The sequence below is a fragment of the Salvia splendens genome, chromosome 19, assembly GCF_004379255.2.
Source record: "Salvia splendens isolate huo1 chromosome 19, SspV2, whole genome shotgun sequence".
Lineage (NCBI taxonomy): Eukaryota > Viridiplantae > Streptophyta > Magnoliopsida > Lamiales > Lamiaceae > Salvia > Salvia splendens.
Genome location: NC_056050.1, coordinates 6176877 through 6193905, shown reverse-complemented (window position 1 = coordinate 6193905; position 17029 = coordinate 6176877).

Genomic DNA, 17029 nt, shown 5'->3' with positions numbered 1-17029 from the left:
CTCTTGTGATTCCTTTGTTCCATTCTTGAGCTTTTTCAATTCAATTGCTTAGCTACCAATTGAGTTTGTTGACCTAGTTTTGAGTAATCGAGAGATACCTAATTAGGATTGATAAAAGAATGAACAACACCTAGATAATTTGCATTCGAGAGAAGGAATTCTAGAGTGAGGGCTTGAGCCTTTTGTTTTAAGGAGTTAATTGTGAAGTATTAGAAGGAGACTTCAATGTTAATGGTTAATCAACGGGTTGGGTGCACTCGAGAGAGGGCTTAGCCTTGACTAGCGGCTTTCCTAGTAATCCTAGAGACTTCAATTTAGTAATAGAAGTTGTTGAATTGTTCACATTGTGTTCGTTGTAGTTGGATCCAAAGCTCTACTTCACTCTCTTATTTGAAACATATCCTTTGTTGCGTGCTTTTAACTTGTTTATGTTTAATTGTTTTTTTATAATCAAATCAAACCTTCGATTTGTCTAGATAGCTACACCAATTGTATTCTTTGATCTTCTCCACATCAGCTATGTAATCTAAAACTTGTGGGCTCAGATTTCCATCAGCAGGGGTGTTGATCAAGGCATACTCCACCATAATCATAAAATTCTTTTTGAACCACTCACCACCTTCTTCGTCTTTCATCATCTGCTCTACAACATACGCTGGAACCATATTTTTTTCTCCACCTTTACAGAATCTAGCAATTTCACTTTTGATGTTGATATTTTTCTAAAATTTGATCCTACTCATAGGTAAAGATCCCATCGGGAACCCAAGAGTAATATGAACATCTTCATCATCTAAAAATAGTGATTCCTCGTTGTTCAATTTAATTGAACAACTTTTATGGTTAAAGTTGTAAATCTGATAATAAGCCAATGATCTTGGGAAACTTCTTATTTTGAAGTTTAGGAGTGCGCCAAACCCAATCTCTCTAACAGCTCTTTTTTTATTCTTGTTTAGAGTTTCGAGCATGTTTACGAAGAAGTCAGTATTCCTTCTTCCTGCCAAAGTCGGTGAGTGAATGGTTGTATCATCTTGAACAACTATTTTCTTGCACTTCTTTGCAGCTGCCTTCTTCTTACTTGCATCATCATTCTTTCTTTTCTTATTATTTTTTATACTTTCTATTTCATCTGCTAATAGTCTATCATCATCAGCAGCATCAGCATCACCTAATACACAAAAGATTTCAGTGTGTTAAACAGTTTATGTCATTATATTAAGTCAAAGTATCATTTTATCCCCAGAAACTATCATTTTACCCCCTGAAACTATCATTTTATCCCCTGAAGCTATCATTTTATCAAGTGCAACTAGTAAGTTTATCATTTTACCTACTGAAACTATCATTTTATTCCAAGAAACTATCATTTTATGCAAAAGTATCATTTTATCACTGAACCTATCATTTTACTCACTGAAACTATCATTTTATCCCCTGAAACTATCATTTTATCAAGTACAACTATCATTTTATCAAGTGCAACTATCATTTTACCTTCTGAAACTATCATTTTCAATGTAGAGATTTATCATTAATACACAAAAGATTTATCATTTTACCTTCTGAAACCATCACTAAATGTCTATCATCATGATCAACACCAGCATCAGGAATGTTTGTTCCTAATACACAAAATATTTCACTGTGTTAAACGATTTATGTTATTATATAAAGTAAAAATATCATTTTATCAACTGAAACTATCATTTTATCTCCTGAAACCATCATTTTATCAAGTGCAACTATAATTTTATCAAGTGCAACTAGTAAGTTTATCATTTTACCCACTGAAACTATAATTTTATTCTCCGAAACTATCATTATTTTATGCAAAAGTATCATTTTATCATTTAAAAACTATCATTTTATGATGTAAAAGTATCATTTTATCACTGAACCTATCATTTTATCCCCTGAAACTATCATTTTACACACTGAAACTATCATTTTATAACCTGAAACTATCATTTTATCACCTGAAACTATCATTTTATCCCCTGAAACCATCATTTTATCAAGTGCAACTATAATTTTATCCCCTGAAACTATCATTTTCAATTTAGAGATGTATCATTAATACACAAAAGATTTATCATTTTACCTTCTGAAACCATCATTAAGAGTCTAACATCATCATCAGCAACAGCATCAGGAATGTTGTTTCCTAATACACAAAAGATTTCAGTCTGTTAAACGATTTATGTCATTATATAAAGTCAAAGTATCATTTTAGCACCTGAAACTATCATTTTATCACATGAAAATATCATTTTATCACCTGAAAATATAATTTTACCTTTTGAAACTATCATTTACTAAATTTCAATGACTTCAAAACAGGAGAGAGAATAAAACTTGTCACTTAAGTAGAACAAAACACTACTCACAAAATCAGCACTCAAATAAACTTCTTCGAATCTGCATTACTGATGCACACATTTTTCTAAACCAAAGCGTTTTAATAAGGTCAGGAGGTTAGGATATGGTTGCAGATACTGATAAACTAACGGATCTCAACTATTCGCTTTATCAATATGAGTTTTGCCGCTATAGTCACACATTTGCTATAGACACTGATGAACTTCTTCGAATAAACCGCTAATTTAGAATCTAAAAACCACTGAGTTAGGATATGGAACAAGGTATGTATTGATGATACAAAACCAAGTATGAAGTAAATTCGAAGTAAATTCATCATGCTGTCATATGTAACTCTAAATCTACACTAAAAAACTATAGAATCTAAAAAAAAGGAGAATCGCAGGCAAAATGATAAAATCGAGCAAAAACAAAAGTGAAATAAGTAAAAAACTTCATCCAACCTTTCTTCGATGATGCTTGAGCGTTTTCCGACGTCATATTACAGAATTTGGAAGGATTTACCTTCGAAACTGAAGAAACAACGGTTTGAATGCGATCGGAGAGTTTGGAAGCGATTCAGAGGGTTTGGAAGCGATTCAGAGGGTTTGAGTGTCAGAGAAATCAAATTTAGCGTCTAGTTCACGTTTCTATCGACGCGCTAATTTGAAAACGAAATAACAATTTTGCCCTTACATATTTTATTAATTATTTATCCCCACTTTATTAAAGTAATCACAAAATACTCCAACTTATGAAAAAAATAGTGTTAGGTATAAAATGAAAGTTCAATCCTTTAAAAGTTTGGATTTGTCAAAAGTTCAATCCTTTCAAAAGTATCATTTTATCAACTCAGAGTATCATTCTATCAATCAGAAATATCATTTTATCGGCTGCAAGTATCATTTTATCATTTTATAGGTTAGAAATATGATTTTATAAACAAAAGTATCATTTTATCAACTCAGAATATCATTCTATCCGGTAAAACTATCATTTTATACAGTAAACCTATCATTTATAAGACTAAAGTATCATCTTAACTACCAATCATTGGCTTCAAAGCATCATTACAAACATGAATGTACATAACTACATATCAGTAAAAGTATCATTTTATTAACTCAGAGTATCATTCTATCCGTCAAAACTATCATTTTATGTTGTAAACCTAACATTTATAAGCCAAAAGTATCATTTTATCAACTTAAAGTATCATTTTATCCGGCAAAACTATCATTTTATCATTTTTATGTCATTTTATCAGCTTATATACCATTTCTTCAGCTTATATATCATTTTACAAGGTTAGATTATCATTTTATCAGGTTAAAGTGTCATTTTATGACGAATGTATCATTTTATAACCAAAAGTATCATTTTATCTACTCAAAGTATCATTCTATCAGTCAGAAATATCATTTTATCGGCTGCAAGTATCATTTTATCATTTTATAGGATAGAAATATCATTTTATCTGCTGCGAGTAACTTTTATCATTTTATAATCTCAGAGTATCATTCTATCCGGCAAAACTATTATTTTGTCAACTCAGAGTATCATTCTATCGGCAAAAGTATCATTTTATCAACTCAGAGTATCATTCTATCAAGCAAAACTATCATTTTATCCAGTAAACCTAACATTTATAAGCCAAAAGTATCATCTTAACTACCAATCATTGGCTTCAAAGCATCATCACAAACAGGAATGTACATACCTACAAATCAGTAAAATATCATTTTATCAAGCAAAACACATCACTCTTATTTGGATTTTACTTCACTCTTGTTCACAAAACACTAGTTCCTTATTCAGTGAAGTAAATAGATACAACACAACAGTGAATTAAATAGTAAACAAGATATTAATGTACAATAAGTACTTGCTATTGAATTTAAATGAAGTTTTCTACAATAGTTTATGAACGCTTGAAGTTTACAATAATTTTTTCCACATCTGTGTTATTTGTTTTCCCATATTCTTCATAATGCTTTGATGCTAGTGACAAGATATTCAATGCCTCATGGTTTTTTTCCGACAATAATAATGCGCTGCAATACTTTGCTCTCAGTCTTTGGAGTATTCCCTTGCTTCTTGCAGTTAATCCACAATTCTAATCTTGTTCACGCTCACCATAATAACATTCCAAATGTCGCATAAAATAAACTCCACAATCTTCTACATTTGATGTTGTTCTCCAAGGAATTTTGAGCATTACTATGCTCGCATACTTTATTGATTTGCTTTGGTTGTGATACCCCATTTTTGTCAAAAAATGACAAAAAAACAATCTCTGCAATATATCATTATGAATATCAGATGTAGTTCACTATAAAGAGTGCTATACTTCACTGTAATCACAAAAATACTTTACTATATATCATGTATACTTACCACATTTCCAGGTATGCCACCATATTTGATTAATACGTCCTCATCGTCAGCATTCTTCGAATTGTCAATCACCACTATACTTTTAGTACTGAATCTGAAGCATATGGTATATTAATGTTCTACAGCACATATTGGAAAGAACACCTACATAGATAATAATAATAATTTCAGAATAAAAACAATTAGTAATATAACAAAGAATCAATTGTGTTTAGTATTTACCAAATCTACATCGTCCCATTTGAAATACGGAATTTGTTCAACCTTAGTTTGTAAATTGTCACAGAATCTATCAAATAGAGTCATGAGGTCGGCCCCATAAGGCCGGTCAACAATTGTATACAGCTGAAAGATGAGACAAGTCAAATCTGGATGGAAATAATTGAAAATGATAGGTTCTGGGAATAAAATTATAGTTTCAGTGGGTAAAATGATAAACTTACTAGTTGCACTTGATATAATTATAGTTGTACTTGATAAAATGATGGTTTCAGGGGATAAAATGATAGTTTCAGGGGATAAAATGATACTTTGACTTTATATAATGACATAAATCGTTTAACACACTGAAATCTTTTGTGTATTAGGAGAGAAACTTCCTAATGTTGCTGCTGATGAAGATGATAGACAAGCATATATATAATCATGCTTTATAATGAACATATACCATGCAATTTATTTTTCAAAATTTATATTATTCTTACGGATGGGTATGTTGTGAAAAAGAGGCGTCGTGATAAAGATAGAGCCATGTATCCTTCCATATTATTCAAATAAGAAGCCCATGCACTGATCGCACCCACTTCTATTAGCGTACGTGGCAATAGTGAACAGAATTCTCTTTTTGTTACCGTTATGACATTATTATCATACACTATGGCGTCCCTGTTCAAAGATGTGTGTGTGTTAGCACATCTTTTGTATATTTTTCTTCTAAATCAGAACTATAATATAAATCTTACTCATTTAATTCATATGTTGTCATAATCCACAAAAAGATTTGTGACTCCTTCAAGGTAAACTTGGTTTTGGCCTGGACCATCCTCTCCATTTGTTCAATCCTAGCAGTTGTCTGTCAAGGCAAGAATGATATGAAAACTTCACTATATAAGACATATAGTTCACTTCGTGTTTGTTAGAAGTGTTGGTGAATGGATGAGATATATCATTGCTTAACACTTACCATGTCTGGATTGGAAACTACTATTTTGGTTGACGGATTATAATCATTTGTCTCCTGCAAATAGTGAAATGTGATATAACATAAGAATAAAAACTCAAAAAAGTAAATAAATTGTTTCCCAAATCTTCAACTTACTGTTTTCTTTCCCAAGTTAATATCAGGCAAAATTGATGTGCCTTCATTCACTAATTTGCATTTTTTATCATGAGCTTCCATCATTTTTTCCATAAGCTGAATCCATTCTGGATCATCTTCTTGATCCTCTTCCATAGCTTGTGTCATGTTTTCAATTGGCTTAGACACAGCTTGGTCCCCTTGATCAACCTCCACACCAACCATCTTTAGTGCATTTATAGCTGCAACTTTGAAGCAATTGGTGTCATTGGTATTTGCTGGAGCATCCTTTATATACCTCATCATTTTACTAATAGCATCTGCAGCCTCCCTAATTGAACTTTTAATTTCATCACACGAAGGAACTTTATAACTAATATCTTTAACGCTCTTTCCTTTATCCTGTTTCTTTCTGGCAAGCATTTCTTCTTCATCGTTGGTTTGTGACCTCCCACGCTTTGAGGCTGGAAGACATACAAAAAAAGTGGTCAAATTAATGAATACACACTTAATATAGCTCAAAATTATTCACTGAGATACTAAATAATGATAAACTTCTTCGCATAAACCGCTGATTTAGAATCTAAAAACCGCTGAGTTAGGATATGGAACAAGGTATGTATTGATGATACAAAACCAAGTATGAAGTAAATTTAAAGAAAATTCATCATGTTGTCATATGTAACTATAAATCTACACTAAAAAACTATAGAATCTAAAAAAAAGGATAATCGCAGGCAAAATGATAAAATCGAGCAAAAACAAAAGTGAAATAAGTAAAAAACTTCATCCAACCTTTCTTCGATGATCCTTGAGCGTTTTCCGACGTCATATTATAGAATTTGGATGGATTTACCTTTGAAACTGAAGAAACTACGGTTTGAATGCGATCGGAGAGTTTGGAAGCGATTCGGAGGGGTTGGAAGCGATTCGAAGGGTTTGAGTGTTAGAGAAATTAAATTTAGCGTCTAGTTCACGTTTTCTACCAACGCGCCAATTTGTAAATGAAATGACAATTTTTCCCTTATATATTTTATAAACAAAAGTATCATTTTATCAATTCAAAGTATCATTCTATCAGTCAGAAATATCATTTTATCGGCTCAGAGTATCATTCTATCTGGCAAAACTATGATTTTGTCAACTCAGAGTATCATTCTATCGGCAAAAGTATCATTTTATCAACTCATAGTATCATTCTATCAGTCAAAACTATCATTTTAAGCAGTAAATCTAACATTTATAAACAAAAGTATCATTTTAACAACTCAAAGTATCATTCTATCAGTCAGAAATATCATTTTATCGGCTGCAAGTATCATTTTGTCATTTTATCCGGTAAAACTATGATTTTGTCAACTCAGTGGATCATTCTATCGGCAAAAGTATAATTTTATCAACTCAGAGTATCATTCTATCAGTCAAAACTATCATTTTATGCAGTAAATCTAACATTTATAAACAAAAGTATCATTTTATCAACTCAAAGTATCATTCTATCAGTCAGAAATATCATTTTATCGGCTGCAAGTATCATTTTGTCATTTTATAGGTTAGAAATATGATTTTATCTACTGCGAGTAACATTTATCATTTTATAAACTCAGAGTATCATTCTATCTAGCAAAACTATCATTTTATATAGTAAACCTAACATTTATAAGCCAAAAATATCTATCATTTTTTGCTGAAATTATCATTTTATCGGCTGAAAGTGTCAGTTTATATCAAATGGCTTCAATCTGCCTTCTCATTGAATCTACCACAATTTCTTGAATCATGATGACCCATCTCATGACATTTACCACACCGTCGTTTTGGCTTATTTGCTTTCTTTATTGCACTTTCCCTCTTTGATACCCTGTCACTAGCCGATCCTTTGGTACGAATAACATCTGGAGGATGTACATCAATTACATCAGGTACTGCCATTCCATAAAAATTCTCAATCATCTTTTTCTTTTCGATGACTGAAGGTGTTGCACAATTTCCAAATATATGCTCTTCCAAATCATCAAGACCAGCACATAACAAAGACAGATGATCCATACTTCCCAACAACTTTTTCTTAACTTCCTGCTTTTCATCCAAATCTGCAAGGTAAAAGATAACATTATTACAATAAATACTATCATTTCAATGACTGAAAAATAGAGTTTTTACAAATAAGGTTAAAATTGGAGCTCACGTTCAAATGGTAGACCATGGGCTGCCTTTAGTAAAGAGCTCTTCAACCACCTTCGACCAAAATATTTCTCAGGAATGAGATTAGCAGACTTATTCTTCAACAAACAAAATATATGACAACATAACAAACCAATTCTGGAAAACTTCTTACAACTGCAGTCGAATGTGTCTTGCTTACAATCATACTTAACATCCCATGTTCTACCATATTGGTCCTTGACCTTATGCATCTTGATGTTATCCTCAACAATTATCGAAACAATCTCACATACCATACTTATTTCCTTTTGTACATGTTTGAAAATAGAATCAGTGTAGATTGTAGATGCATGCTTCTCAATAGGCAATTGGGTTGATAAATCAGGAATAGTTGAGTAATCCAAGTAGTTCAATCGTGAATTGGCATTCCTTTGATCTCCCACAGCACAGTTAAAGAAATTGATGAACTGTACAAGATTTGCACGAGGCTTTGTGTAGTTTTTAAAAAAGTTATTCTCTGATTCAGACATCGATGTAGTCCTAAGAAGCAACCCCATGGGAAAATCTCGAAAATAAGCAGGAACCCAGAATTCTCTATCTTCAAACATCGATCCAAACCAGTGGACGTCTTCTAATCCATACCGTTCCATAATATCATTCCATATTATATCAAACTCATCAGGCTCTAACAAATCAGGCCAAACACATGCATTAAACTCTTTTTTGAAATCTTCACTACCAAGCAAGGATTTGGGCAACTTATCTGACACCTTAACCATAATATGCCACATGCACCATCGGTGCCTTGTTTGTAAAAGTACTTGTTGAACATCAAGTTTCATCCTCCAATCTTGATCGGTGATAATAATTTTGGGTGCAACCCCCATACATCGAACAAAACAGCCAAATAACCAAGAATATGAGTCTCTACCTTCACTTGATAACAATCCAGCTCCAAATGTAACTGCTCTGGAATGGTTATCTTTTCCAGTGAATAGAGCAAAAATCATGCAATACCTTCAAAACATAGCATAAAAATGAGTTATATTTTCATGCATACAGAAAAGTATCAGTTCTCAGATATAACTATCATTTTATCAGCAAAAAGTATCATTGTATCCGCTGAAATATAATTGTATCAGCAAAAAAGTATCATTGTATCAACAAAAAGTATCATTGTATCAGCAAAACGTATCATTTTAGGTCTTTTAGCAACAAAAGTAATATATCTGTTAGTGTTGTATGTTGAATCAAATGAAATTACATCTCCAAACATATGTTAATTTCGTCTTGAAATAGCATCAGCCCAGAAGAGTTTAGTTAATTTTCCATGAGATCCTATCTCAATTTCATAATAGAAGGCATCAGATAATTCCTTCTGAGAACGCATATAATCAAAAATCATTTGAGCATCTGAACCATCAATATTGGACATAATATCACGATAACCATTTCTAATATCAATAATATCACATCCAACATTTCCAGGTCCACCCATTATCTCCTTCAAAAGTTTGAATGTTTGAGTGGGACCAATATTACACCTGCCACAGTCCTCCATAAAACTTCGATGGATAGGATCCAGACTGCGATTGGCCGTCATAAAATGCCTATGCTCATCCGCAACCATTAAGTGATTATGATACTCAACAAACTGAAAACTCATACCCGCTGCTAATACTATCTAAAAAATATCTCAAGTTGAGCTTAGCAAGACATTCACACCTAAACGACCGACACCTACGCTTCTTAACAGACACTTCAGTTGATTTGGATGCATGACCAGGTATAAAACTCTTAGAGCCTTGTCTGCTGCAAGCCAAATACTGCCACTTAATAATACCATGAACTGATTTGTTGCCCAGTTTACGAATGCCAAAACCAACTGAACGGACATAGTGTTCATAGAAACCAGATGCTTCTACTAATGTATTGAATTTCATACCAATCATTAGCTTCAAAGCATCATCACAAACAGGAATGTACAAACCTACAAATCAGTAAAAGTATCATTTTATCAACTCAGAGTATCATTTTATTAGGAAAAACTATCATCAGAAAAAGTATCATTTTATAAACTCAGAATGTCATTGTATCCGGCAAAACTATCATTTTATGCTGCAAACCTAAAATTTATAAGCCAAAAGTATCATCTTAACACATAATCGGCACAATACATAATATACAAACGCAGTAAACGTATCATTTTATCTACTTAGAGTATCATTTTTATAAGGTTACTATCATTTTATCCGCTTAAATTATCATTTTATCAGTTAAAAGTATCATTTTATTAAACAAAAATGTCATTTTATACACCAGAAATACCTATCATTCTATCTGCTGAAAGTATCATTCTATCCGGCAAAACTATCATTTTATGCAGTAAACCTAACATTTATAAGCAAAAAGTATCATTTTATTAACTCAGAGTATCATTCTATCTGGAAAACTGTCATTTTTATAAGGTTACTATCATTTTATCCGCTTAAATTATCATTTTATCAGGTAAAAGTATCATTTTATTAAACAAAAATGTCATTTTATACACAAAAAATACCTATCATTCTATCTGCTGAAAGTATCATTTTATCCGGCCAAACTATCATTTTATGCAGTAAACCTAACATTTATAAGCAAAAAGTATCATTTTATTAACTCAGAGTATCATTCTATCCGGAAAAACTATCATTTTTATAAGGTTACTGTCATTTTATCCGCTTAAATTATCATTTTATCAGGTAAAAGTATCATTTTATTAAACAAAAATGTCTTTATACACCAAAAATACCTATCATTCTATCTGCTGAAAGTATCATTCTATCCGGCCAAACTATCATTTTATGCAGTAAACCCAACATTTATAAGCAAAAAGTATCATTTTATTAACTCAGAGTATCATTCTATCCGGAAAAACTATCATTTTTATAAGGTTACTGTCATTTTATCCGCTTATATTATCATTTTATCAGGTAAAAGTATCATTTATTAAACAAAAATGTCATTTTATACATAAAAAATACCTATCATTCTATCTGCTGAAAGTACCATTCTATCCGGCAAAACTATCATTTTATGCAGTAAACCTAAGATTTATAAGCCAAAAGTATCATTTTATCAACTATGAGTATCATTCTATCCGGCAAAACTATCATTTTATCAGTTTTATGTCATTTTGTCACGTTAAAGTATCATTTTATCAGCTTATATGCCATTTCGTCAGCTAAACTATCATTTTTATAAGGTTAATGTCATTTTATCCGCTTAATCATTTTATCAGGTAAAAGTGTCATTTTTATGACAAATGTATCATTTTATAAACAAAAGTATCATTTTATGTGCTGAAAGCAACATTTTGTTAATAGCACAGGTTGCAAAACTATCAACTCAGAATATCATTGTATCCGGCAAAACTATCATCAGAAAGAGTATCATTTTATCAACTCAGAATATCATTGTATCCGGCAAAACTATCATTTTATGCTGCAAACCTAAAATTTATAAGCCAAAACTATCATCTTAACACAAAAACGGCAATACATAATTTAATTAAATAAGAATTTCAGTACATCAGAAACATAAACCAATCGACAACTAATATTTATCAAAAATCAAATTCAATACATGAATCAAAACAATCAATAAATTAAAATATGAACACAATCAATAAGCTAAATAATAGATAATGATTGTTACCATCGTTATTTGCTACGTTCTCCATCGAAGCAAATTCTGACAGCTATTGAACATATAATCAATGAAAATCTGGAGATTATGGAATAATGAACCAAATCGGAAGGAAATCTGGAGTCTATTAAAATAATCGGAAGAAAATCTGGAGTCTATTGAAATAATCGGAAGGAAATCTCTATGGAAATAATCGGAAGGAAATCTGGAGATTATGGAAATCTAGAGATTATGGAAATCTGAAACCAAATCGCGGAGAATAGGAAAGAATCGAAATGAGAAAGAGAGAAAGAATGGAGCGAAATTTAGAAATTTAAATGAGGGAAATGACATATTTACCCCCCACGCCTTTTTTTATGAAGTAAATCTAAGTTTGAATCTCAACCACTAGATTAGAAAATATGTGTGGTTCAGATTTGGTTATAGGGTTATTACGATATTTAGGGGTTATCATATGATCACAACTCTATATATATATATATATATATATATATATATATATATATATGGATGTATTTATTTCCTTTTTGCATATTTTCTCCTTTTTCCTTCTTGATCTCAGCCCCACGATTTTGTCATCCGACGGTTAGATTAGTGCCACGTGTCATTTAATAATGTAGAATTTCCGTTGAATAATGCACACCGACTAATAATGCACCATTATAGTGTAATAATGCAGATTTTCAGTTGAATAATGCACACCGGCTAATAATGCACCATCTATACTAATCTAAAGTGCAAGTTTCATGAAAAGTCCTTAATACCCTTTTTGGAGGGAAAATGGAAAGATGAGGTGTCTTCTATTAAAAAATAATTTTTTAAGGTAAAAACAATTGGACAAATAATAGCCCAATAAAATGCTAACTTCTTGAAGAATTGTTAAAACACATTTAAATAGTGCACTACCATTAAATTTTTTTATAATTAAGTTATTAAATTTATATATTAATTAGCCTTATATTTGAGTTAAATTGGAATTGTGCTAGAGAGTTAGTTTGTCTTCCATTTATTTAGGTTAAAATTGAGATTTAATCATTTATTGCAATACTTTTTAATATAAAGAGTAGTGTAAATTCTCACATTATTCAAAACAAACAAGATGCATAAAATATTATCGTTATTTTAAGTGATAGTAGTAATTTACTTTTTATATGTATATGTGGCGGGAAGTAAGAAATTTATTCTTTTCAATATAAAAAATTCATTTAGTCATTGGAAATGTATATCAAGTTATGCTATGGTCTGAAATTAAAAGAAAGAAATAAACAGTCAACTAAAATGTGATTATTGGATAATACAAATTTTCTAACCTGACTTCTCAAATAAGTTTTAAATTTATATGATTTAAATTATGCATATATTTAATGTGGATATGTTTAATATTTCATATATTTTTTTCAAATTAATTTTTTATAAATTAAGCTATTAAATTTATATATTAATTTACCTTTTATTTGGATTAATGACTTGCATAGCACTTTCAATAAACATCTTTACTCACACATATTTTCTTTATTTGTATATCTTATTCTAATTAATTCATACTCTTTGATCTTTAGTCACACATCTTATTTTTGTCATTAATTTTATTGTTTTTACTTCACTTAGATTATAAATTAAAATTGCATAAATGTTTCATTCACTGGGGAGTAGTAAATTCTTCATTTTGAGTGAGACAAGATAAGTGCATTTCTGTTTTTTTAAATCTCCATATTTCTTTCGATTCTGATTTTCTATATATTTATTATATTTTATATTCATTATTTGAAACTTTTATGTCCCGTGCATAGCTCGGGTGTTAATACTAGTTATAGTGTAATAATGCAGATCATCTGGACCTTTGATGAATGAGATCTAACGGCTCATATTAAGAAAAATAAAGGATCTAAGGGATGAATAGGAGAATAACGCTCTCATATATATATATATATATAGGGTCTTGTTAGGTTGAGATTTTTTAGCTTAATTGAGAATTGAGATGCATTTTCAGCCACTCATTTTGAAATGTCAACTACAAGTAGATTATATCAACTAAGGGTATTATTGTCATTTCATTTCAATAGCCAGAATATCAAATGTCAACAACTAAAAAAAAATTTATTTTTTTATTTTTTTAAATTTTTTTTTTATTTTTTTAAAATTTTTTAAAAAAAAATTTTAAATTTTTTTAATTTTTTTAATTTTCACGCGATGTCAACTACGATGTGTAGCCTGCACATCAAATGTCAATAGCCCTGCACATCAAATGTCAATAGTCTGCACATCAAATGTCAACAGGTTATAGTTGACATTATATGTGTATAGGTGATATGAATCGTATATGTAGTTGACATTATATATGTGCAGTTGACATGAATTGTATATGTAGTTGACATTATATGTGTGTAGTTGACATGAATTGTATATGTAGTTGACAAAAAAATAAAAATAAAAAAAAATTATTTTTTTTTAAAAAATAAAAAAATATATATTAAATAAAATGTATGATGAAATTACCATTCTGCCCTTTCACAATTAATTAATGTAAAAATATTTTCCATGTGGTAAATTCTGGACCACTCATTTAATAAAAATGAGTGGCTAATAATGCATCTCAATTCTCAATTAGGCTAAAAAATCTCAATTGATCACATCTTAGATCCTTTTTCCTTCTTAATATTACGCGTTAGATCTAAGGCATCAACAGATCAGATTGATTCTATAAAACTGGTTCCGTGTTGCATTATAGAAGGTGTTTGTATGCATTACATGGTTATTATTGACATTTGACGGAAAAGTAACTGCCACATTTTGGTATCTGCGAATAATGCACCACATGGTCACGAGTAATGCATATAATTGACTATATAATGCACAATATGTGAACTGCAATGCATACGAATAAGATGTACCATGTTATGATATTTGGACACACGTTTCTTGTTTCCCCTAAGGGTTTAATAAGCTTAGGGGCTAGGGTATAGTACGTAGACACGTATGTAATCTTCACATGGTAACGAGTAATGGATATAATTGACTATATAATGCACAATTTGTGAACTGCAATGCATACGAACAAGATGTGCTGTGTTATGATGTTTGACACACGTTTCTTGTTTCCCCTAAGGGTTTAATAAGCTTAGGGGCTAGGGTATAGTACGTACGCATTAATAACAAATTATAAAACGATACGAATAATTCACCAAATTGTCACGAGTAATGGATGTTATTAACTATATAATGCACAATATGTGAACTGCAATGCATACGAATAAGATGTACCATGTTATGATGTTTGACACACGTTTCTTGTTTCCCCTAAGGGTTTAATAAGCTTAGGGGCTAGGGTATAGTACGTAGACATTACTAACAAATTGTTGTTATTGGAATATACGTATGTGCATTATTTGGTTTAGGTAGTGCATTATGTAGCTGTTAATTGTCATTATCTCAGTATATTATGCATTATTAGAGGTATTGTGTATATGGGTTATTCAACGGATTGAAGAATACATACGTGCATTTAGTAATGTCTACGTACTATACCCTAGCCCCTAAGCTTATTAAACCCTTAGGGGAAACAAGAAACGTGTGTCAAACATCATAACATGGTACATCTTATTCGTATGCATTGCAGTTCACATATTATGCATTATATAGTTAAAAACATCCATTACTCGTGACAATTTGGTGAATTATTCGTATCGTTTTATAATTTGTTATTAATGCGTACGTACTATAACCTAGCCCCTAAGCTTATTAAACCCTTAGGGGAAACAAGAAACGTGTGTTAAACATCATAACGCATCACATCTTGTTCGTATGCATTGCAGTTCACAAATTGTGCATTATATAGTCAATTATATCCATTACTCGTTACCATGTGAAGATTACATACATGTCTACGTACTATACCCTAGCCCCTAAGCTTATTAAACCCTTAGGGGAAACAAGAAACGTGTGTCAAACATCATAACACAGCACATCTTGTTCGTATGTATTGCAGTTTACATATTGTGCATTATATAGCCAATTATATGCATTACTCGTGACCATGTGGTGCATTATTCGTAGCGGTTTCCAGCCATTATTAGATTACTATTGTACCCTCATAATGCACAAAATAGGACAAATAATGCAACACGGAATTAATTACCCAATGTTGATCTTGACCGTCCATTTCTCTAATCTAATGGCTGAAATTAAGAAGGAAAAGGGAGGAAATATAGGAAAAAGAAATGAATACATCCCTATATATATATATATATATATATATATATATATATATATATATAGTCGTGATCATATGATAACCCCTAAATATCGTAATAACCCTATAACCAAATCTGGACCACACATATTTCTAATCATGCGGTTGAGATTTAAACTTAGATTTACTTCATAAGAAAAAAAGCGCGGGGGGTAAAACTGTCATTTCTCTCATTTAATTTCTGAAATTTGCCAAATATCACGTAAAATGATAAAATGATAGGTTTATTGCATAGAATGATAGTTTTGAGATTCAAACTTAGATTTACTTCATAAAAAAAAGTGCGGGGGTAAAACTGTCATTTTCCTCATTTAATTTCTGAATTTCGCCAAATATCATGTAAAATGATAAAATGATAAAATGATAGGTTTATTGCATAGAATGATAGTTTTGCCGGATAGAATGATACTCTGAGTTGATAAAATGATACTTTTGACTGACTAATAAAATGATAAAATGATAGGTTTATTGCATAGAATGATAGTTTTGCCGGATAGAATGATACTCTGAGTTGATAAAATGATACTTTTGATTGACTGATAAAATGATAAAATGATAGGTTTATTGCATAGAATGATAGTTTTGTCGGATAGAATTATACTCTGAGTTGATAAAATGATACTTTTAGCTTATAAATGTTAGGCTTACTGCATAAAATGATAGTTTTGCAGGATAGAATGATACTTTCAGCCGATAGAATGATAGTTTTGCCGGGTAGAATGATACTTTCAGCCGGTAGAATGATAGGTATTTTTTGTGTATAAAATGACATTTTTGTTTAATAAAATGATACTTTTACCTGATAAAATGATAATCTAAGCGGATAAAATGACAGTAACCTTATAAAAATGATAGTTTTTCCGGATAGAATGATA